Source organism: Panthera tigris, chromosome B3 (assembly GCF_018350195.1).
Source record: "Panthera tigris isolate Pti1 chromosome B3, P.tigris_Pti1_mat1.1, whole genome shotgun sequence".
Classification (NCBI taxonomy): Eukaryota; Metazoa; Chordata; class Mammalia; order Carnivora; family Felidae; genus Panthera; species Panthera tigris.
Window position 1 is genome coordinate 25788814 of NC_056665.1, and position 25157 is coordinate 25813970.

Below are 25157 nucleotides of genomic sequence, written 5' to 3' on the forward strand. Positions count from 1 at the left end.
GCAGAGTCTGGGATCGTTACATATAGTGAATCATTTAGGTAATGCACACAATCTCTTTATCAACTTGTACTAATCTTTTAGGTTCATGGTATATACCAGACAGGACAGAGATGAAAATGTCCTTGACTGGCATTCTCAGAGCCCTACCAGAACTAAAGTACCTCAGCCCCAGCTACCTCTCCTCTCATTACTCCCATTTTAATGTTTTCATTACAATTGGAGCACCCATCTATTCGTTGATTTGCAGGTCGCTTTTACTTCCTCAGGCGAGTCTGAGAGCAGGGCCTTGTCTCTCCTGTTGGTGACCATCTCCTCAATGCCTAAAATAGTTCCTTGCATGCACACAGTAGGTGTCCCATAAATACTCATTGAACAAAAAAATGACTTTGAAGATATGGGGACCAGGCATAAGCACACAGCATGGAACTTAAGAAGTGGAAAGAGAAAGAAATATCTTAACCTTTCTTGGATTTAATCCCCCAAATCTAAGTGTAAGAGGCAACCTGCCGTCTCTCAAGCACTCCAAGCAAGAGCCCTGGCCCTGCACAATTACTGACTCACTGAGAGCTCCATGGGCTCATTTGTCAAGATGCCTGGGGGACACCCCCTGTGTTAATAGCCAAGTGGTATCTGTGAATCTTTCTGCTGTAGAATGAATTCTTAGCAGGCCAATGTTGATGTGCATGAGTTTTATGGCCTCCACTGAAGTGATGATCACAGCAAAATGAAGCCATCAGTGGAATCCTGGCTCTCTGATCACAATCTTGTTAAACTAACAGGACCTAGGAGCAAGTTAGAATCACCTCCTGTGTAACCTCTGGCTTGCACTTGGGATGCCTAAATGCCTGTGAACTCTGGGCAATTGCTGTGTCTATGGTCATGGGATAGCAGCCCATCTGGACTAGTGCTTTACAGGTAGCCATTTAGCCATTTACAACAGCTCTATGGTAACTCATAGTCTTCTTCTTCCTGGTTCTCCATATACCAAGTTCATCAGGCATTTTTCCAGGAATAGGAACTCAGATGCTAGGGTTAAGGGCCTAAGTCAAATAACTCAAACTGACTATGTATTATTCTAAAGCAAGTGCTTACTATTCAATGTGGAGAAAACACAAGGAATAAACCAACATTTAAGTTATTCCAATTTTTGTTTTACAAAAAATTTAATAAAGTACATAGCACTGCCCAAAAGCCTTTGCTATGCAGACTCCTTAGCATGTTGCTGGGAAAGTTTTTGGGTTAAATTGATGTTGGCAGTCCCATTCTTTCCTTGCTTCCAAATATCCATGCTCTTAGCCATGTCATTTGAAATTCTCCTCACTAAAAAGAAGCTGTCTGCCCACCTCCTGAATGAGGGCCAAATTGTGACTCACTTTGTCTGCCAGAATATGTGGAAGTGACAATGTGCCAGTCTCAAGCTTAGCTCCCAAGAGGCACTCTGTTTCCAGTCTCCTTTTGTGATTCTGCCTTTGTTGTGAGAAAACCATGCCCAAATGAGTCCACTGGTCTTAGATGGAGAATGGCCAAGTGGAGAAGTATGGAGGTGCCCATTAATCCCTTGTAGAGACCACCCACCCCCAGGTCTGTGAATAAGCCAGCCAGGATGAGCAGAGATGTTCATTAATCACACAGACACACAGGCAATGAGCACTTATTATCATCTGGCATTGAGACTTTCTAGCTGTTTGTTACACAGCAGCATTGTAGCAATAGATAAGAGATATAACAATCAACCAAGATAATAACATACATAGAAAAGCATAAATTCTCTTATACAAAATGGAAATCACAACCTGATACTTCTCAAGAGTGAGATAGGATAGCAAAGCCCTTAGTAGACAGCATTTTTCTAAAACAGGATTATTTATCTCTATGTTTCAGTATAAAACCACTATCATTTTAAAAATATCAATTTTGTTGAAATGAGTAATCATATCAGGAAAATGAGACAGGTCCTTATGTATCTCTTCTTGATTTTCAAACCATATGGTGATAAAGCAACACGAAGGCCAAAACTGGTAATAGTGCTGAATTGAAAACCAAAATGAACAGAAAAGTCTATGCCAGATCCTTAATCATCTGCCAAGAACAGAACTGTCAAAATGGATGATTGAGGAAGTTCTTGAGGAGAATACTACAAGCTCAACCCTCTGAAGAGGAAGGGAGGAACCAATTTGAAAGAACCAGGAAAGTACTCCCTAATTATCTGGATGTGGTTATGTCACTTGGCAGAGCTTCACATCTAGAAGTATGTTGTTCAAAAATGGTAGGCACTAATACATGTGATTATTTTACATTTAAACTTTAAATTAATTAAAATTAAATAAAAGTTGAAAATTCAGTTCCTCTGATGCACTAGTCACATTTGAAGTGCTCAGCAGTCACATATGCCTGGAGACTACTATATCAGACAGTACAGATTTTAGAACATCTTCATGACTACAGTGAGTTCCCCTGGAAAGGGCTAGAAGAATAGCATTAGCCAGACAGAATGAGTGGTCTGGCCTTGCCCCATAACCTAAACATCCAGTCCCTCTTTCCCTCTGTCTTTCTATATAGCTTTAAAAGATACAACTCTCTGGTTGAAAGTGGTTGGGGAACACAGACAAATACATATAGCCCATGAGCTCAAAGAAAAGTCATTGGTGCTAAAGGCAGATATCCACAGGGCTTGGAAACCATGCATGCTAGAGTACAAGATATCATTCTAGACTCTATTCAAATTACCATACATTACACCTGACTTCAAGGCTTAGTCAGTTAACCCAGCAGTCGGAAGGGAGGTCCTACTCTGAATGAATGCAATTAGGCATAACAAATGGAGCACATTAACCAATTTTTCAGATTTATACCCTAAGAGGTTAAGGCTTCCAAGGTGAGAATGAGGCTGAAGGACATGAGGGTCACCATATCCATAGTCTCACTAGAAAATCAATTTGTGTCTAGGATATAGCCTACATAAGCATAACCGTGAATAAAACAAAGAGGTGTTATATGAAAAGTGTGGAAGCATTGAAAATGAAACTTGGAATATTTGGAAGATGTATGTCTAGTAGTCAAAAGGCATGAATGCATATGTGCTCTCTTTAGAACAAAAACAGGGAGGCAGGGAAAGAAGAGCCTGAGATAAAGGCATAGATAGATTCTGTAAAGCTAAGAAAAGAAGGTTAGGATTCCCAGCCATAGGCACTGAATTGATATTTATACTGAAGACAGAGACAGTAGGCTTGACATAGCTGAAAATAATTTAATGATGTAGATGACTTCTAAAACTTTAATGGGCATACAAATCACAGAGGGGTTTTGTTAAAATGCAGATTCTGAACAGAAGGTCTGCAGTTCTGAATTTCCTAGATGATGGTGCTGCTGCTGGTCTGGGGACAATAAAATGGAAGGGAGAAGGCAAACTTGTAGAACCTTCCTAAGGGCAGAGGAAGAAGACAAAGCTTTGAAAAAAGAAGATGATAGGTAAAGGACAGAAAATGGGTATGAAACAGCTTTATTATACAAACAGAGCAAAAACAAATAGCATACAAGTCAACAGTTAGTAGAATTAAACATGAAACAATAAAGAATTATTTTTAAAATATATGTAAAACTTACCATTTGCACCATTTTTTTTTATTTTTTTTTATTTTTTAATATATGAAATTTACTGTCAAATTGGTTTCCATACAACACCCAGTGCTCATCTCAAAAGGTGCCCTCCTCAATACCCATCACCCACCCTGCCCTCCCTCCCACCCCCCATCAACCCTCAGTTTGTTCTCAGTTTTTAACAGTCTCTTATGCTTTGGCTCTCTCCCACTCTAACCTCTTTTTTTTTTTTTTTTTCTTTTCTTTCCTTCCCCTCCCCCATGGGTTTCTGTTATGTTTCTCAGGATCCACATAAGAGTGAAACCATATGGTATCTGTCTTTCTCTGTATGGCTTATTTCACTTAGCATCACACTCTCCAGTTCCATCCATGTTGCTACAAAAGGCCATATTTCATTTTTTCTCATTGCCACGTAGTATTCCATTGCCATTTGCACCATTTTTAAGTGACAGTTTACTGGAAAGTACATTCATATTGCTGTGCAACCATTACCACCATCCATCTCCAGAAGTTTTTCATCATCTCAAACAGAAAACTCTGTACCCATCAAACACTAACTCCCTATTCTCCCCTTCCCTTGGGACCTGGTAACCTCTATTCTACTTTCTCTATAAATTTACTTAGTCTAGGTATCTCTCATAAGTAGAATTATTTAATATTTGTCCTTTTGTGCCAGGCTTAGTTAATTTACGATGTTTTCAAAGTTCATCTTTGTTGTAGCATATATCAGCATTTCACATCTTTTTAAAGCTAAATAATATTCAATTGTATGATATACTGCATTTTGTTTATTCATATGTTAATGCACATTTGGTTTGTTTCAAACTTTTAGCTATTGTGAATAATGCTGCTGTGAATGTTGGTGTACAACTATCTGTTTGAGTCACTGCTTTTGTTTCTTTTGGTATATACCTAGAATTGGAATTACTGGACTGTATAATAATTCTATGTTTAATTTTTCAAAAAAATAGTCACATTGCTTTCCACAGAGTCTGAACTGTTTTATATTCCACCAACAATGCATAAGGATTCCAATTACTCTGTAAGTTTGCCAACACTTCTTTTCTTTTTCTTTTTTTAAGTAATAGCCATCCTAATGGGTGTGAAATGGTATCTCAATGTGGTTTTGATATCCATTCCCTTCGTGACTAGTAATGTTAGGTATCTTTTCACATGCTAAGTGGCCATTTGTATATCTTCTTTGGATAAATAGTGTGTTCAAGTCCTTTGGCTATTTTTAAACTGCTTGATTTTTTTTTGTTGTTGTTGACTTGCAGGAGTTCTGTACATAATCTGAATATTAAGTACCCATATCAGATATACAGTTTGCAAATATTTTCTCCCATTCCACTGGTTGTCTTCTCAGCCTGTTGACTGTGTTCTTTGATGCACAGAATTCTCTGCTATAGTCCAATTTATATTGTGTTGTTGTTCTTGTTGCCTGCACTTCGATGCCGTATCCAAGAAATCATTGCCAAATCTAATGTCATGAAGCTTTTCCCATCTTTTCCTTTTCCTTTATCTCTCACATTTACATCTATGATCCATTCTGAGCTCATTTTTGTCTCTGGTATAAGCATGCAACTTCACTCTTACATGTGGATATTTAGCTTTTCCAGCACTATTTATTAAGTATCCTGTCTTTTATCCATTGAATTCTCTTGCCACCCATGTCAAAAATCATTTGATCATATACGTAAAAGTTTATTTTGAACTGTATTTTATTCTACTGGCCAGTGTATATATTATTATGCCAGTATTACACTGTTTTGATTACCAGGGCTTTGTAGTAAGTTTTGAATCAGTAAATGCGAGACGTCCATTTCTGATCTTCTTTCTCAAGATTGTTTTGGATATCTGGGGTTCCATAATTCTGCATGAATTTTAGAATGGGGTTTTCCATGTTACAGAAAAAAGGAATTGGGATTTTGATGGGGATTGCACTTAATCTGTAGATCACTTTAGGTTGTATTTTCATCTTAACAATACCAAGTCTTCCAATCAATGAATACAAGATATCTTCCATTTAATTATGTCTTCTTTAAATTCCTTCAGCAATGTTTTATAGTTTTAGTGTATGAGTCTTTTGCCTCCATCATTAAATTTATCCCTAAGTATTTCATTCTTTCAGATGCTAATTTAAATGGAATTGTTTTCTTAATTTCGTGTTTCGATTGCTCATTTTTAACATATAGAAATGCAACTGGTATTTATTTACTATTTTTATGTGAAATTTATTGTCAACTTGGTTTCCATACAACACCCAGTGCTCATCCCAACAGGTGCCCTGCTCAATGCCCATCACTCACTTTCCCCTCCACTCCCACCCCCCCATCAACCCTCAGTTTATTCTCAGTTTTTAAGCTCTCTTATGGTCTGCCTCCTTCCTTCTCTGTAACTTTTTTTTTCTCCTTTCCCTTCCCCATGGTCTTCTGGTAAGTTTCTCAGGATACACATAAGAGTGAAAACATATGGTATTTGTCTTTCTCTGTGTGACTTATTTCACTTAGCATAACACTTTCCAGTTCCATCCATGTTGCTACAAAAGGCCATATTTCATTCTTTCTCACTGCCAAGTAGTATTCCATTGTATATAAACCACCATTTCTTTATCCATTCATCATTTGATGGACATTTAGACTCTGTCAATAATTTGGCTATTGTTGAAAATGCTGCTATAAACATTGGGGTACAAGTGCCCCTATGCATCAGCACTCCTGTGTCCCTTGGGGAAATTGCTAGCAGTGCTATTGGTGGGTCATAGGGTAGATCTATTTTTAATTTTTTGAGGAACCTCCACATTGTTTTCCAGAGTGGCTGGAATGTAGCCACTCTGACTGGCATGAGGTGATATCTGAGTGTGGTTTTGATTTGTATTTCCCTGATGAGGAGCGACATTGAGCATCTTTTCATGTGCCTGTTGGCCATCTAGATGTCTTCTTTAGAGAAGTGTCCATTCATGTTTTCTGCTCATTTCTTCACTGGATTACTTGTTTTCGGGTGTGGAGTTTGGTGAGTTCTTTATAGACTTTGTGTACTAGACCTTTGTCCAATATGTCATTTGCAAATATCTTTTCCCATTCAGTCATTTGCCTTTTAGTTTTGTTGATTGTTTCCTTTGTAGTGAAGAAGCTTTTCATCTTCATGAGGTCCCAATAGTTCATTTTTGCTTTTAATCCCCTTGCGTTTGGAGATGTGTCAAGTAAGAAATTGCTGTGGCTGAGGTCAGAGAGGGTTTTTCCTGCTTTCTCCTCTAGGGTTTTGATGGTTTCCTATCTCACATTCAGGTCCTTCATCCATTTTGAGTTTATTTTTGAGAATGGTATAAGAAAGCGGTCTAGTTTCATTCTTCTCCATATTGCTGTCCAGTTCTCCCAGCACCATTTGTTAAAGAGACTGTCTTTTTTCCATTGGATAGTATTTCCTGTTTTGTCAAAGATTAGTTGGGCATACATTTGTGGGTCCAATTCTGGGGTCTGTATTCTGTTCCATTGGTTTCTGTGTCTTTTTGTGCCAATACCATGCTGTCTTGATCATTACAGCTTTGTAATGAGGCTGAAGTCTGGGATTGTGATGCCTCCTGCTTTGATCTTCTTCTTCAATATTACAATGGCTATTCATCGTCTTTTGTGGTTCCATACAAATTTCAGGATTGCTTGTTCTAGCTTCAAGAAGAATGCTGGTGTAATTTTGATTGGGATTGCATTGAATGTGTAGATAGCGTTGGGGAGTATTGACATTTTAACAATATCTACCCTTCCAATCCATGAGCACGAAATGTTTTTCCATTTCTTTGTATCTTCTTCAATTTCCTTCATAAGCTTTCTATAGTTTTAGCATAAACATCTTTTACATCTTTGGTTAGATTTATTCCTAGGTATTTTATGATTCCTGGTGCAACTGTGAATGGGATCAGTTTATTTATTTATCTTTCTGTTGCTTCACTATTGGTGTATAAGAATGCAACTGATTTCTTTACATTAATTTTGTATCCTGAAAATTTGCTGAATTCAGGTATCAGTTCTAGCAGACTTTTGGTGGAATCTATTGGGTTTTCCATGCATAATATCATGCCATTTGCAAAAAAGTGAAAGCTTGCTTCATTTTTCCCAACTTTGATGCATTTGATTTCCTTTTGTTGTCTGATTGCTGATGTTAGAACTTCCAACACTATGCTAAACGACAGTGTGAGAGTGGACATCCCTGTCGTGTTCCTGATCTCAGGGGGAAAGCTCTCAATTTTCCCCCATTGAGGATGAGATTAGCTGTGGGCTTTTCATAAATGGCTTTTATGATGTTTATCCATGTTCCTACTATCCCGACTCTCTCGAGGATTTTTATTAAGAAAGGATGCTGAATTTTGTCAAATACTTTTTCTGCATGAATTGACAGGATCATATGGATTTATCTTTTCTTTTAATTAATGTGATGTGTCACATTGATTGATTTGCAAATGTTGAACCAGCTCTGCAGCTCAGGAATGAATCCCACTTGATCTTGGTGAATAATTCTTTTTATATTCTGTTGAATTAGATTTGCTAGTATCTTGCTGAGAATTTGTGCATCCATATTCATCAGGGATATTGGCCTGTATTTCTCCTTTTTTTTTTTTTTTTTTTTTTTTTTTTTTTGCTGGTCTCCGTCTGCTTTGGGAGTCAAATTAATGCTGGCTTCATAGAATGAGTCTGGAAGTGTTCCTTCCCTTTCTATTTTTTTGGAAGGGCTTGAGAAGGATAGGTATTATCTCTGCTTTAAATGTCTGGTAGAATTCCCCTGGGAAGCCATCTGGTCCTGGACTCTTATTTGTTGGGAGATTTTTGATAACTGATTCAATATCTTCGCTAGTTGTGGGTCTGTTCAGGTTTTCTATTTATTGCTGTTTGAGTTTTGGAGTGTGTGGGTGTTTAGGAATTTGTCCATTTCTTCCAGGTTGTCCAGTTTGTTGGCATATAATTTTTCATAGTATTCCTTGATAATTGCTTGTATTTCTGAGGGATTGGTTGTAATGATTCCATTTTAATTCATGATTTTATCTATTTGGGTCATCTCCCTTTTCTTTTTGAGAAGACTGACTAAGGTTTTTTTGTTTATTTTTTCAAAAAACCAACTCTTGGTTACATTGATCTGCTCTACAGGTTTTTTTAGATTCTATATTGCTTATTTCTGCTCTGACTTTATTATTTCTCTTCTTCTGCTGGGTTTGGGGTGTCTGGGCTGTTCTGCTTCTAGTTCCTTTAGGTGTCCTGCTAGATTTTGTATTTGGGGTTTTTCCTGTTTCTTGAGATTGGCCTGGATTGCAATGTATTTTCCTCTCAGGACTGCCTTAGCTGCATCCCAAAGCGTTTGGATTGTTGTATTTTCACTTTCGTTTGTTTCCATATACTTTTTAATTTCTTCTCTAATTGCCTGGTTGACCCATTCATTCTTTAGTAGGGTGTTCTTTAGCCTCCATGCTTTTGGAAGTTTTCCAGACTTTTCCTGTTGTTGATTTCAAGTTTCATAGCCTTGTGGTCTGAAAGTGTGCATGGTATGATCTCAATTCTTTTATACTTATGAAGGGCTGTTTTGTGACCCAGTGTGTAATCTATCTTGGAGAATGTTCCATGTGCACTCAGGAAGAAAGTATATTTTGTTGCTTTGAGATGCAGAGTTCTAAATATATCTGTCAATTCCATCTGATACAATGTATCATTCAGGGCCCTTATTTCTTTATTGATGCTGTGTCTAGATGATCTATCCATTGTTGTAAGTGGGGTATTAAAGTCCCCTGCAATTACCACATTCTAATCAATAAGGTTGCTTATGTTTGTGATTAATTGTTTTTATATATTTGGGGGCTCCCATATTCGGCACATAGACATTTATAATTGTTAGCTCTTCCTGATGGATGGACCCTGTAATTATTACATAATGCTTTTCTTCATCTCTTGTTACAGCCTTTAATTTAAAGTCAGTTTGTCTGATATAAGTATGGCTACTCCAGCTTTCTTTTGACTTCCAGTAGCATGATAGATAGTTCTCCATTCTCTCACATTAAATCTGAAGGTGTCCTCAGGTCTAAAATGAGTCTCTTGTAGACAGCAAATAGATGGGTCTTGTTTTTTTTTATCCAGTATGATACCCTATGTCTTTTTATTGGAACATTTAGTCCATTTACATTAAGTGTTATTATTGAAAGATATGGGTTTAAAGTCATTGTGATGTCTGTAGGTTTCATGCATGTAGTGATGTTTTTGGTACTTTGTGGTCCTTGCAACATTTCACTCACAGAGTCCCCCTTAGGATCTCTTGTAGGGCTGGTTTAGTGGTGATGAATTCTTTCCATTTTTGTTTGTTAGGGAAAATCTTTATCTCTCCTTCTATTCTGAATGACAGACTTGCTGGATAAAGGATTCTCGGCTGCATATTTTTTTCTGTTCATCACATTGAAGATTTCCTGCCATTCCTTTCTTGCCTGCCAAGTTTCAGTAGATAGGTCTGTCCCTACTCTTATGAGCTTACCTTTGTAAGTTAAGAGTCTGTTTATCCCTAGCTGCTTTCAGAATTTTCTCTTTTGCCAGTTTCACTATGATATGTCATGCAGAAGATCGATTCAAGTTACCTCTGAAGGGAGTTCTCTGTGTCTCTTGGATTTCAATGCCTTTTTCGTTCCCCAGCTCAGGGAAGTTCTCAGCTATGATTTGTTCAAGTACCCCTACAGCTCTTTTCTCTCTCTCTTCTTCTTCTGGAATTCCTATGGTTTGGATATTGTTCTGTTTGATTGCATCACTTAGTTCTCTAATTCTCCTCTCATACTCCTGGATTTTTCATCTCTCTTCTCAGCTTCCTCTTTTTCCATAATTTTATCTTCTGATTCACTTATTCTCTCCTTTGCCTCTTCAATCCGTCCTATGTCTGGCTCTATTTTATTTTGTACCTCATTTATAGCAGTTTATAGTTCCTCATGACTATTTTTTAGTCCCTTGATCTCTGTAGCAATAGATTCTCTGCTGTCCTGTATGCTTTTTTCAAGCCCAGCAATTAACTGTATGACTATTATTCTAAATTCTTATTCCATTATATTGCTTAAATAGTTTTTGATCAATTCATTAGCTGTTGCTACTTCCTGGAGTTTCTTTTGAGGAGAATTCTTCCATTTCATCATTTTGGGTATTCCCTTAGTAGCCCTAAACTCAGGGCACTTCCCCTGCTCTGTCAGGAGAAACTTGTGTCAGTGGGTGGGGCCATATTCAGACCCAATGTCTGCCCCCAGCCCACTGCTGGGGACACAGTAAGACTGGTGTGTACCTTATCTTCCTCTGTCCCAGGGGCAGGACTCACTGCGGAGTGGTGTGGCCCCTGTCTCGGCTGCTTGCACACTGCCAGGCTTGTGGTGCTGTCTCGATGGGATCTGGCCAAGGGTGTATTAGACGGGGTGGATCCCCAAGGTGCACAGGGGTGGGAGAGGAAGGCTTAGCTAGCTTTGCAGTTGGTGGTCCCCTGAAGGAGGGGCCCTGCAGCACCGGGAGGGAGGCAGGCCTGTCCGAGGGATGGATCCACAGAAGCACTGTTGTGGGCATTTGCTTGGTGCAAGCAAGTTTTGTGACTGGAACTGGTTCCCTTTGGAATTTCGGCTGGGGAATGGGAGAGAGAGATGGCGCTTGCCATGCCTTGTTCCCCAGCCAAGCTGAGCTCTGTTTTCTGGGGCTCAACAACTCTCCCTCCTGGCATCCTCTTAGCCTCCACGCTCTCCAAGAGCAGAGCTGTTGACTTTTAAAATTCCAGATATTAAGTCCCGCTGGTTGTCAGAACTCACAGAGTTCAGCGCCTCTGCTTTTGCAAGCCAGACTTTCAGGGGCTCTGCCTTGCCAGGTGGGCTATGCCTCAACCACCCTGGCTCCCTCCTGCCAGTCCATGTAGCGTGCACCACCTCTCCACCCTTCCTACCCTCTTCTGTGGGCCTCTTATCTAAGCTTGGCTCTGGAGAGTCCTTTGTGGTAGTCTTTTGGCAGTTTTCTGGGTTATTAAGCAGATGTGGGTGGGATCTAAGCAATCAGCAGGACGAGGTGAGCCCAGTGTCCTCCTACACTGCCATCTTCCCAGGTCTCTCTGCAACTGGTTTTTTATATGTTGATTTTGAAATGTGTAGTCTTGTTGAATTCATTTTTTAGAAGAACAGGTTAGGGGGAGGTGTTGCATGAAATCTCTAGGTTTCTACATAAAATCATATTTTCTGAAGACAAATTTACCCCTTTTCCAATTAAAACAGATATAGCATAAGTAAACATCCTTGTTACTGATATTAAGGGAAAAGATTTCAGCTTTTCACAAATGAATAGGAATTTAATTGGAAGTTTTTAATGTATGTTCCTTATCATGTGAGGGAGTTGCCATCAATTTCTACTTCTTTGCACATTTTTATCATAAAAGGGTGTTCAATTTTGTTAAATACTTTTCTGCATCAATTGAAATATGTTTTTTTTTTCTTTTCATTTTTTTTAATGTTATTTTCCTATGTTGACCCATACTTGCATTCCAGGAATAAGTACCACTTTATCAAGGCATGTGTTGCTGAATCCAGCTTGCTAGTAATTTTGGGGGGGATTTCTGCATTAATATTAATAAGGGTTATTGATCTGTGGTTTTCTTATAGTGTTTTTTCTGGCTTTGGTGTCAGGGTAATGTTGGCTTCATAGAATGAATAAGGAAGCATTTTGTCCTCATCAGTTTTTGGGAAGAGTTTGACTTTTTGTGGGTTAATTCTTCACTTGATTTAACTGGGGGTAATTCTTCTTTGCATATTTGGTAAAATGCACCAGTGAAGCCATTTGGTCCAAGGCTGGTTTGTTTCTGTTTTGTTTTGTTTTGTTTTAAGTTACTGATTCAATTGCTACAGTAATTGTAAGTCTGTTCATATTTTCTTTGTTTATATATCAGTTTTGCATGTTTCTATAAATTCGTCCATTTCATCCAGGTTATCTCATTTATTGGCATATAATTTTTCATAGTATTCACTTGAAAATCTTTATATTTTGTAAAATTGGTACTAATGTTCTCCTTTTCATTCCTGATTTTTGTTATTTGAGTCTTCTTTATTTTTTCTTGGTCTAACTAAAGATTTGTCCACTTAGTTGATCTTTTCAAAGGACCAAATTTTCATTTCATTGATTTTTCTACATAGCATTAGTACTCTATATTTTTTCTATCTCTACTCTACTCTTTATTATTTGCTTCTTTGTGCTAGCTTTCATTTTTATTTACTTTTCTTTTTTTAGTCCCCTACGATAGGAAACTAGGATAATTCGATTCTTCTTTTCAATGTATATGTCTACAGGTATAAATTTCCCTCTTAACATTGCTTCCCAGCATCTCATATTTTTTTTTATTATTGTAGAACTTTATAATTCTCATTTCAATTCTGTGTATATTTGAAATTCTGATGTCTCATGTATATATGTTTATAACCATCAAATCTTGGACAATTGACTTTTATCATCAATATACAGTATTTTTTTTGTCTTAGTGTAGTCTTTGACCTAAAGTCTATTTAATCTCATATTAGTATAGTCACCTCAGCTCTCTTTTCATTACTATATGTATAGAATATACATTTTTATATCCTTTCACTTTAAATTTATTATGTCTTTAGAACTAAAGTATTTCATAAATAGCATATAGATGGATCCTGTTTTGTTTTTTATCCATTTTTCCAATCTTTAGCTCTTGTGTGAAGAGTTTAATCTATTTGTATTCTTTATCTATTTATCTATCATCTATCTATCTATCTATCTATCATGTATGATCTATTTATTTATTTATTTATTGTAGAGAGAGTGAGGGAGGGGGAGAGAAAGAGAGAGAAATAAATATATATATATATATATAGAGAGAGAGAGAGAGAGAGAGAGAGCAAGAGAGTCTTAAGCAGGTTCCATATCCAGCACAGAGCCCAATGCAAGGCATGATCTCATGATCCTGGGATCATGACCTGAGTCGAAATCAAGAGTTGGGTGCTTAACCAACTGAGCCATCCAGGCACACCAAATCTATTTATATTTAAAGTGGTCATGAATAAGGAAAGGCTTCTTTCTTTTTGCTGTTTTCTGTATGTCCTATAGCCTTTTGTTCCTTCATTTACCCTATCTTTTTCTTTTCTGTTTAGCTGACTTTTTTGTGAGATATTTTGATTCTCTTCTCATTTCCTTTATGTATATTCTTTATTTTTAAGTTTATTTATTTATTTATTTTGAGAGAGAAAGCACCCATGATCAGGGGGTGTACAGAGAGAGAGAAAGTGAGAGAGAATCCCAAGCAGGCTCCATGCTGTCAGTGCAGAGCCAGACACAGTGCTTAATCTCATGAACTGTGAGATCATGACCTGAGCTGAAATCAAGAGTCAGATGCACTTAACTGACTGAGCCACACAGGCACTCCTCCTTTACATATATTCTATAGACAATTTCATTTTGGTTACCCTGGAGATTATATAGGACATCCTGACATAATAATCTAATATTAATTAACATAAGCTTTACTTTAACCACATATAAATTCTCTACTCAATTTGCTTTGCACTACCCTATGTTATTGATGTTACAAGTTGCATCTTCATACCTTATGTAGCTAATGACAAAGCTTTATAATTATTTTTAAGCTTGTGTCTTTTCAATAACAGAAAAAATGCAGTTACAAAAAAATTAAAGTAATACTCATTTCATTTACTTTTACTGGAGATTTTTAAAAAATCTATATATACCTTCAAGTTACTGTCTAGCATCCTTTCATTTCAAACTGAAATGAAAGTAGCCTTTTTGAGGCACAGGTCTAGTGGTAATAAAAATCCCTCAGCTTTTGTTTACCTGGGAATTTATTAATCCCTACTCCTGAAGGACAGTTTTGTCAGATTTAGAATTTGCTATTCATAAGTTTTATCTTTCAACAATTCAAATATTTAATCATTCCCCTGCCTTCTAGCCTCCAAGGCTTCTGATGGAAAAAAATGGCCCATAATCTTTTTTGAGGCTCCCCTATATAGGATGAGTCACTTCAGTCTTGATGATTTAAAGATTCTCCCTGTATATGTGACTTTTCATGTTCAATTGTATGTGTCTTTGTGTTGGTCTCTTTGGTTTTGTCCTACTTGGAGCTTTTTGAGCCTTTTAGATTTATAGATTCATATTTTTCATCAACTTCAGGAATTTTTTAGCCAATATTTCTTCAAATAATTTTTGAACACCTTTCTCACTCCCATCTCTTGGTGGACCTGATGGTTTCTTACAAGTCCCTTAGGCTTCATTCATTTTTCTTTGATCATTTTTCTTTCTGTTATCCTACTTGATTTTAATTGTTCTGTCTTCAAATTTGCTTATTGTTTCTTCTGGTTACTGAAATCTGGCTGAAATTCCCTCTAGTGAATACTTCAATTGCTGTGTCATTCAGCTTCAGGATTTGTTTGGTTCCTTTTATAACTTCTATCTCTTTATTGCATTCTGTTCATTTTATTCATACATCGTTTTCTCAATTTCTTTCAGTTTCTTTGTTCATGTTTCCCTTCAGCTCTTTGAGCATAGTTAAGGCAGACAATTTAGTTTTCATCTAGTAAATCCAATGTTTTTGTATATTCAAGAATGGTTTTGTCAATTTATTTTTTTTCCTTTGAATGAGTCATGTTTTATTTTTTCTTTGTATGTCTTGCAATATTTTTTTCTTGAAAATTGGGCATTTGACTATTATAATGTTACAACCCTGACAATCAAGTTTTTCTTCTTTCTATTGTTCATTTTTAAGAAGGCTTTATCCACTTATTTTGAAGTATTTCTAATCATGTTTTAAAAAGACTTTCCCTTGTCAGTATAATCAGCAAAATCTTTGTTCTATTAGTTCATGTTCAGCTAATGTTTCAACAAAGATGTTTTTGAATGAGAGGAGCTAAAATAAACAAACAAAAACTCAAGCAAACAAATAAATAAAAAGAGAGAACAGCCACCTCTTCTGTCTTTGTAGACTGGCTCTGTCCTGGCACATTCTTCACCACATAGCTAGGATGGCTCTGAGTTTAGGGATCAGCCAGGGTAAAAACTTAAGGTCTTCTCAGGACTTTTTCTGAGGATATGTTTTGCCTGCGTATATGCATAACTTTCTTAATTCTGTATACCTAAGTGTTTTTTTTAATGTTTGTTTATTTTTAATAGAGAGAGAGACAGAATGTGAACAGGGGAGTGGTAGAGAGAGAGGGAAACACAGAATCTGAAGCAGGTTTCAGGCTCTGAGCTGTCAGCACAGAGCCCAATGCGGGGCTCAAACTCATGAACCATGAGATAACGACCTTAGCCGAAGTTGGATACTTAACCAACTGAGCCACCAGGCACCCCTAACTGCTTTTGAATAACATGATTTCTCAGAGTCTTACTTCAGTTTCTTCTTTGAGCCTTACATGATCTATTTTATATTTCTACCCCGAGTCTCTTGACCTAGACATCCATGAGTTATAGACATATTATAGCCTTTATGACCATAACCTGACTTTTTTTCCTGCCTGCATTTTGAGTTATGCAAAATAGATATGAGCATCTTGTTTCAGTCCTTCAGGTATCCTCCAGACAGTTTAGAACATATGTACAACATAATTTACAAACAAGGTCTCTTCTGTGCCACCAGTGTAAGGGAGGAAACTGGCAACTGGGCTCCTACCTGCCCTTGCATCAGGGAGGGGATGGGAAATGGCAGGTAAAAATATCACAAAACTTTCAAACTCTTTTTAAAATAGTTGTTTTTTCCTTTATTTGGCATTTGGTTGGTTTCTGCAAACTTTAGAATATTTTTCAGAGCTCCTACAAAGTTGTTTCAGACAGCTTCTGCCTATTTTTGATATTTCTATAAAGAAACAAGAGCTTGAAGTTTCTTAGTCTGCTATTTTGCTGTCACTCAATAAAAACATCTTTAAAATAGACAGAATTTTCCTGAAAAACATGAATTTTCAAGATTGATGCAAGAAGAAAACCTAGAGAGACATAAAAGTATAGCGGAAATTGAAGCCATGTGTGCCAGGGTAGAAAAATGTCATTCAAGAACCTATTCAACATACCATGCATCTATAGAAAACATTTCATATGATGTGCATATTTATAACTAATTTTTTAGAGTACTTACAGGAATACTAATCTTTTAGGAATATTTACTTGTATACTATAATCTATTACAGAAAATATTAAAAGAAATCTTCTTGATTCATATAATGTCAAAACATACCATGAAATACAAAGACAGATATAATCCATTGATATATTTAACAGAACCTATATGGTATATATCACAAATGTGTGAAAGTGCCCCACATTACCACCTCACCATTGGACAATTTACTAAGGAATTTCAGTGAATTGGCTCATGGTTCTTAGAAGTTTCAGCTAAGACATAGATCTTAATAAGAGTCACAGTAATAAGAGAGAAAGAATTAATCTGGGAATAGATTTCTTGAGACAGTTTCCAGGCATCCTTCTAGGAGATTAACACCTTCAGTTGGGACTCCAGGAGCAATGGTGCCTGTTTCACACTTGGGACAAATTGAGTAGTTTTGAGGCAGCAGAATAGAGGAAACTGAATGGGGAATGGATCATCATAATAGCAATGCAGGCATATTTCCTGTGGATCACACATGAGCTATGTGTAAAAATAGGAAGATCCAAAGTCATCTTGGATTCTCTACAAGAGGCATGCCAAGATGGCAGAGAGAGAGAAGCTGACCATGAAAGATGGATTCCTAGAGCTGAGAAAAGAGTTCCAAGAGATTTCATGAAATAAAAACATATCCTACCCTCCTACTCCCCTAACCCTCAGTGCTGGTCAAGGGACCAGCTGGAGAAAGGTGCCTCATGGTGGGAAACTCTGAGAAGTGTCAATTTTCAGTATCTTCTAAGTCCAAAGAGTATGAAGTCACAAGAAAATGGTACTAGTTCAAGTAAAACTTTTCTTATTTTCCCTCCAACTCCTAAATTTTCACAATGGGAGGAGTCACATTATTATCAACCTCGGTTGTGGGGTGGGGGTGGGTTATAGAAGAGAAATAGAATCAGAAAGGCTGAAAAGTCAACTACCCTTCCTTTGCCATTACAGGCTTCTAGTCTGTAATAAGGCTGGGCTGTGGAAAGGGAAAATAATAATGCTAAATCTGAATTTAGTATTAAACACTGACTTCAGAATTGTTGTGTAATATAATGATGGAAAAGAACTAATACTAAAACATTGGCAGAAAACCATGATATCTGCCAAAATTTTTACCCATGGTGAAGAAATTTCATACCCCAATGAACAGTGTATAAGGGGATAGTGGGTAACAAACAAAATTTCATTATGACTAGATCACAAGGTATGCCTAAAAACAATAAACTGTTTGTTTAAGCAATTATAAAAGAACAATTATAACAACATATTTATTGATATCTCTCCTCAGGGGAGGGAAAGAAAAACAAAAATAAACTAATGGGACTACACCAAAATATAAAGCTTTTGCACAGCAAAGGAAACCAGCAACAAAACAGAAAGACAACCTAGTGAGTTAGAAAGGATATTTGCAAATGATATATCTGATAAGGGATTAATATTGAAACTATGTGAAGAACACAACATCAGAAAAAAAAATCTGATTAAAACATTTGTAGAGAACCTGAATAGACATTTTTCCAAAGACATACAGATAGCCAATAGAAATACAAAAAAAAAAAAAAGTTAAACATCGTTAATTATCAAGAAAAACATCAATCCATCATCCATCAATCATCAAAACCACAATGAGCTATCACCTCGCACCAGGCAATGGCAAGTATTAAAAAAAGATAAGAAATAACAACCGTTGGCAAGGATGTGGAGAAAAGGGACCCCCAAGCACTATTTGTAGGAACATAAATTAGTGCAACCACTATGGAAAACAGTATGGAGGTTACTCAAAAAAATAAAAATAGAAATCCCATATATTTCAGTAATTACACTATGGACATTTACCTGACATCCCAAATGAAGACCCTTATTCAGAAAGATATATGCACCCCTATATTTATTACAGCATTATTTACAACACCCAAGATATGGAAGCAACCTGCATTCATTGACAGATGACTAGATAAAGAAAATGTGATACATACACATACAATAGAATATTACTCAGCCATAAAAAGAAATGAATTCTTGCGATTTGCAACAATATGGATGAAATTACAGGGTATTTTGCTAAGAGAAGTAAGTCAGACAGAAAAAGACAAATACTGTAAGCTTTCATTTCTATGTAGAATACAACCAAACAAGCAAGCAAACAATAAATAACAGACTCTTAAATACAGAGAAGAAACTGGTGGCTGCCAGAAGGGAGAGGGTGGGGGGATGGGTGAAATACATAAAGAGAATCAAGAAGTACAAACCTCTAGTCATAAAATAAATAAGTCACAGAATGAAAGTACAGCACAGGGAGTATAGCCAATCATATAATATTGCATGGTGAAGATGATGACTACACATATCATGGTAGGTTTGAGTAATATATAGAATTGTTGAATCAATATGTTGCATAGCTGAAACTAAGAGAACATTGTATGTCAATTATATATGAATTTTAAAAAAATTGTAAATTAGCCATGGACAAAACAAATGTAATGGTTTTTAAAGAGTATTGCCCACCATGATAAAATAGGATTTATATAAGGAATTCAAGGATGAATCAAGGTAGGGAATTATTACATCTCAATTACAGGTTAAGTTAGGAAAATGAGCAAACAGAGAGTTAATTAATAAATCTACTTTTACTTCTGATATGTAAAGAAAAAGTAATCTAGGGTCAGTTATCTGATTTATAATTAGTTGTTGAATATAAACTCCATAATTTTGTGTTATCTGTGTTATTCAACTCATGAGATAGTTCCCAGAAACTAATTTATAGTGTATTTATATTTTTTTGAAAGAGAGAGTCAGAGCTCAAGTGGAGGAGGGGGCTAGAGAGACAGAGACACAGAATCTGAAGCATGCTCCAGGCTCTGAGTTGTCAGTACAGAGCCCAACGTGGGGCTCGAACTCATGACCCGTGAGATCATGACCTGAGCCGAAGTTGGATGCCCAACCAACTGAGCCATCCAGATGCTCCCATAAATATATTGTTTTAATGGAAGTAAAAGAATGAGTCATAATTACCGTAAACTGAAAATGCAAATCATGTCTCATAGTGGGATGCAAGAAGCACTCTTCTTTTAATAAAGAACTAGGAAATACTGTACATTATTATCCCTACTGTGTTTCGTTTTCTGAAAGCAGAAATCAATGCAATAAAACAGGAAATAGAAATAAGAGTAAAACTAATGAAAATGAACACAAAAAACCCATCATTATAAGCATTATGATTATTAGACTAAAATTCTGAAGATTACTAACTAAACTGTAAGCCTGGATGGATATGATATTGGATAAATGCCTAAACAAAGAGCTATAAACAAATAGGTTATAGCTTTCCCACATATCAGTAGAAGACAGTTTAAAAATAACACAAAAATGATCCCACTCCTAACAGTATCACACATAAAAAACAGGAATATCCTTACCAATATATGAGACGGCTGTCTGAAGAAAATGATAAAACTGCTACAAGTCATGAATGAAGACATGAATGAATGCAGAAAAGTCACAGTTATGTAGGAAAGATTGAATATAGTATAGCATTTGTTCAATGTTTATCGAGCATAATTCCAGCCAACATTTCAAACTGTATTTTTTAGAATTTGCTAAAACAAATGATTGTTCATGTGGAAAGATAAACTGGTAAGTATAGAAACAAATAGCTGACTGTTTGAGAAGAAAAAATTTGAAAAGCTGCCTTATATACACCAAGGTAAATTCTGATGGATTAAGAATCTAAATGGAAAATATAAAAATAAAAGTACTACAGAAAGAAGAATTAGAATTTAAATTTAATTCTCATACAATATTTTTTTTTCCACCCAAGACAATAGTAGATTTTTGGGATGGAACAATAAATAAGACAGAGACAGTTCTTTTCTCAGAGAATTTATATTCTCATGTTCCCCACCATCATGGGTAATTACAAAAGTCAATAAATAAGATATTGACAAGATAATGTTAGATCTGACTAAGTGCTATAATACAAATAAAACAAGGGAATACACAATCAGAATAGGATCCTCCTTGTGGAGGTGACAGTTGAAGTGTCTTCAATTATGTAAGTACTCTATGATGCTAAAACACGAGTATCTACAAGTGAAGTATTACATCCAGCAAAGAGCATGTGCAAAGGCCTTAAGACAGGAACATCCTCATCTTTGATATTTATGAAGAGTAGAAGGAAGGTCTGCATACTAGAAGCATGATAAAGAGTGAGTGCAAGAGTCAAAGAGTAACAGCCATGTCAGATGGTCTTTTTGCAAATCAGAAGATGAAGAGGTTTCATGGTTTTTTGTTTGTTTTTATTTTATTTATTTTTGAGAGGGTTGGTGGAAGAAGGAGGGACAGAAAGGGAGACAGTGGATGAGTAGTGGGCTCTGCACTTACAGCAGAGAGCCCGATGTGGGGCTAAAATTCATGAACCATAAGATCATGACCTGAGCTGAAGTCAGACACTTAACTGAATGAGCCACCCAGGCACCCCGAGGTTTCTGTGTTTTTAATTAAAGTATGAGGTAATGTCATCAAATGAGAGTGGTGGGAGTGGTTGAAGTGAAGGTGTGAAAGTGTCCTTAAAAACAGGAGCGTAAGAAGGATACAATTTTATGAGCTTGAATTTAAAATGGAACAAGTGATTTTAAACAGGTTTGAGGAATGAAGTAAATAGGTTATTTACAGTAGCCAAATGATAAAGTCTGAAGCATATGTCACAACCCTAAATATGTAATTTATTGCTGATAAGAGTAAAAAAAATGGCATAATCCTTTTTAGAAAGTAATTCATCAATATGTTATTTACTTACATAAAAGTAACTGGGAACCAGAGACAAAATGGGAGTTTGGGAATTAAGCACACCTATGCTCAAATCACATCAGTCTAATTAGTTCTGTAAGCTTAGGTGTTTTCTGGGGGAAAAAGATTTCTGATCAGAACCACCATAGGAAATACAGTTTCGGAATAAGATGGCAGCCAAACCAATTAGGTGACTTAATTTGAATCTTGTGAAATAAGTTGTAGCTTCATCTTGGCATTGCATTAAACCTCTTAATTATAAAAATGGCAACTTTAACAATTTTAAGTATTTTTAATAGCAAGTGGGAATGTTACAATGTATTTTCCAATATACTTTGCAATAAGATTTTCATGTAGAATATTGCTATGCTTTTTTGATGAAGATGACTCAGCCTTAGATTCTCAGATGCTTTTTGAAGCAAATCAATTACTATTTTGTGAACCTATTACCAGTTCCTAACATAAGAAAAATGTTCCAAAGACAAAATGCATGGCCTGAAGAAAAGATCATGTTACAAAGTTTACTCACTGGTGCAGGGTGAGATATTCAATGATATCAGATGATCAGTTGACTGGAAAAGAAAGATGGGAATATTGTAGAGGGATAATGACTCTGCCTTCTTACAGGCAGCAAAAATCTTGAGCCCAGCACCAAAGAAAACACAAAAACTGTGACAGGAACAGGACCAAGATCTATAAGCATCTTAGCCAAGATCTTCCTAGTTCCTGAAAAGGTTCGGCTGCACAAAGGAAATTTCAAAGAGCCCCAGTTTTATTTTAGGATGGTATGAATGCCCTATCAAGAGCATTGTGTCGCATCACATGGTGACTGAGACATGTTCACAAAGCTCAGTTCATTGTTTTATTCAGATGAGCTCAAACCAACAAGCTCAAGCTAGTGATAGCCCAAGTTTCAAATTCAAGGGGCTGTAAGAGTCATTGAAAAAATAGCTCATGATTTATAATGACCTTTTGTCATTACAAGAATATGATCACTCTCAAGTATCTGTGTGAGCAGTCATCGACCACTTTTGTAGAGTCATCAGAGTAATGGATTAATGATTTCCCAGAATAAGACTGAGATGACGTACAAGCCCATGTCATGGACAGCTCATCCACAGCCAGAGATCTTCATCTACGCTCGATAAAGCAAAAGCTCTTATTGATCCTGTACTGCAATGGCTGAATATGAATAGCAATAGGAGCCTAGAGGAGTTAAATGGTGACTGACCTACCAGCGTAAGCTACTGTGGTATAGCTGGGTATAGGCCAATCCCAGTCTCCAGTGGGGAGATAAATTCAACTTTAATGTCTCAGGGATATAGCCAGGACAATTAGTATCTCAGGGATATAGCCAGTAAGGATGCGATCCCTATTGGGCTGGACCTTCATCAGCAGCACCTGCTTTTAAGCAGGAGATAAATAATAATCCTAGTGCCCCATAACCCTTAATGGGAATTTAACTCACTAAAGTCCTCAGCTGCACCAGACCTCACTCAGGCTCATGCCATGGTACATAGTACCAAAAAGATATAATGTGTCATTGGGGTTTTATACACTGGCACATCCTGGGTTTGCCATGTCACCAACATGATTCAGTGATCACAAAAGTAGAAAGACAGCAAAGAGAATGTAGGACTTGGGACCAAGAGGAGGATAGAGGGTTTCCTATCAATGTAAACACTCACAGTGTTTTTAACCCAAAACACAATACTTATAGTGTGAGTGTGTGTGTGTGTGTGTGTGTGTGTGAAATAGAATATATAAAAATGTTACTTCAGTTTACAAAGAATAACATGGAATATGTATATACGTGAATTCAATAACATTATTTTGAAATACTAATGTGCTTTTTGTCCAAAAATTCAAGTCAAACTTCAACTTCAAATTCAAATTAATTTCTATAGCTATTTGTGATTTTTAAATCGAAAGGCAGAAATTTCTGGATTAGTCAATTTCAAAAGGAATCAGATGGCACAGTGTAGCTGTTAAGCATATGCAGAATGTGGCAGTCTGTTGTTTAGAGATTTTCTTTCTGACAGCTTGTCCAGGTCCATAAAGATCTAAAGAATTGTTTCAAAAATATGAGGTTCTAAATAAAGATCTAAGGAGTATATTGAGACTGCATTTGAATAAAAACAGCTATTTATTTAGAAATCCATTTACTGATTTAAGAGGTTGCTTGAGATGTATAATGGATGTAATTTGACTGGAGAGTAGTTAAAGTTATTGTACCAAGTTTATTATTGAAAACTTTCCATGGGCTTATTATATAATTACTTTATATATATTAATATTATTATATTAAATAATATATAAATATTAATATACTATAAATATATATATTTATATTTATACAGGCAGGGTATTAGCTAAAGATATAGTTTTATTCTCTTGGCTTTTCTTATTCTTGTGTTTTGTGTTGTTAAATCCAGCACTTTCAAATGGAGCTTGAAAATTTATTACAGTTCTTTCATTCATATCATATCATTCTGTCTGCTATGATCTGAATGCTTAAGTCCCCCCAAAATTCATATGTTGAAATCCTATCCCCAAAGGTGGTGGTATTAGGAAGTGGGGGCTGAGGTCATGAGGGTGGATCCTTCATGAATGGGGTTAGTGTTCTTATAAAAGAGATCCCACAGAGCTCCTTTCCCTTTTTCACCAGGTGAGGACACAGTGGGAATGTGCCTACTATCAATAAGGAAGTGGGCCTTCCCCAGCCACTGGCACCTTGATCTTGGATCCAGTGTCCAGAAATGTGAGAAATAAATACCTGTTGTTTATAAGCCATCCAGCTTATGGTATTTTGTTATAGCAGCCAGATAGGCATTCTCCTAACAGTTAAAGTTTCAAAGGAGGCATACTAAATTTTCTACCTCTGGTAAGAAAATAAAGAACACAAAAATAAAAATGGAGAGAACCCAAATAGCAAATTTTGTTTAAAAAGGCAAGCCTAGGCTTAATTTTTATTGGTATTGCTTCTTTTTGCTCTTCCCCCCACCACACACACATATAGTTTTTCTATGCATTTTGGCGGGAGGTGGGGCAGGTAAATGCGGGACATGACTCTTCATTTTATGCTCACATGGTTTCTGGGTAACCTTTCGTAAAACTGATGTACTTCTCAGAACCTCTGGAGTTTTGCATCCATTTTTTTAATTTCCAGGCAAAAATGAAAGAGGCTTAAAATGCCCCAGAGAAACATCAACCTGAAACATCAATTATTATAGCAATACCATAGGTTGGTTGACATGTACCACTTTTTTTCCTCCTTAAAGTTAAAAAAAAGTCTGATTTTCACTAAAATCTGACTCCTGTTCTATATATTGCTGTTTTGAGAAAGTCACTCAACATTTTCTACTTAAGGCAATGTTAAATAAACCCTTCCCTAATTTGAAGCATGAAAAGTCAGTGGTGTGGATTTAAATGTTGCTATGATTTAAATTTAACTGTTGCTATGATTTCACTAAGATCTATTGGAATCTTAGTAAAAGGCCTATGGTCTCACAATATTTTATGATACATATTTTGTTCAAGATATCCACCATCATCCTCTCAAAACTGTGGTAACTCCTAGAAGATCTCAAAAGCACTTTTAGACCAGGAGATCAGGAAAGACACATGTGCACGCA

At 36.4% G+C, this 25157-nt stretch overlaps 1 protein-coding gene across 1 annotated transcript in view; it reads right to left on the reverse strand.

The window, feature by feature from the left end:
* The window catches only part of GABRB3 (gamma-aminobutyric acid type A receptor subunit beta3), a 75495-nt gene that overhangs the window by 41317 nt on the left and 9021 nt on the right, over positions 1 to 25157 (reverse strand). The window lies entirely within an intron of this gene.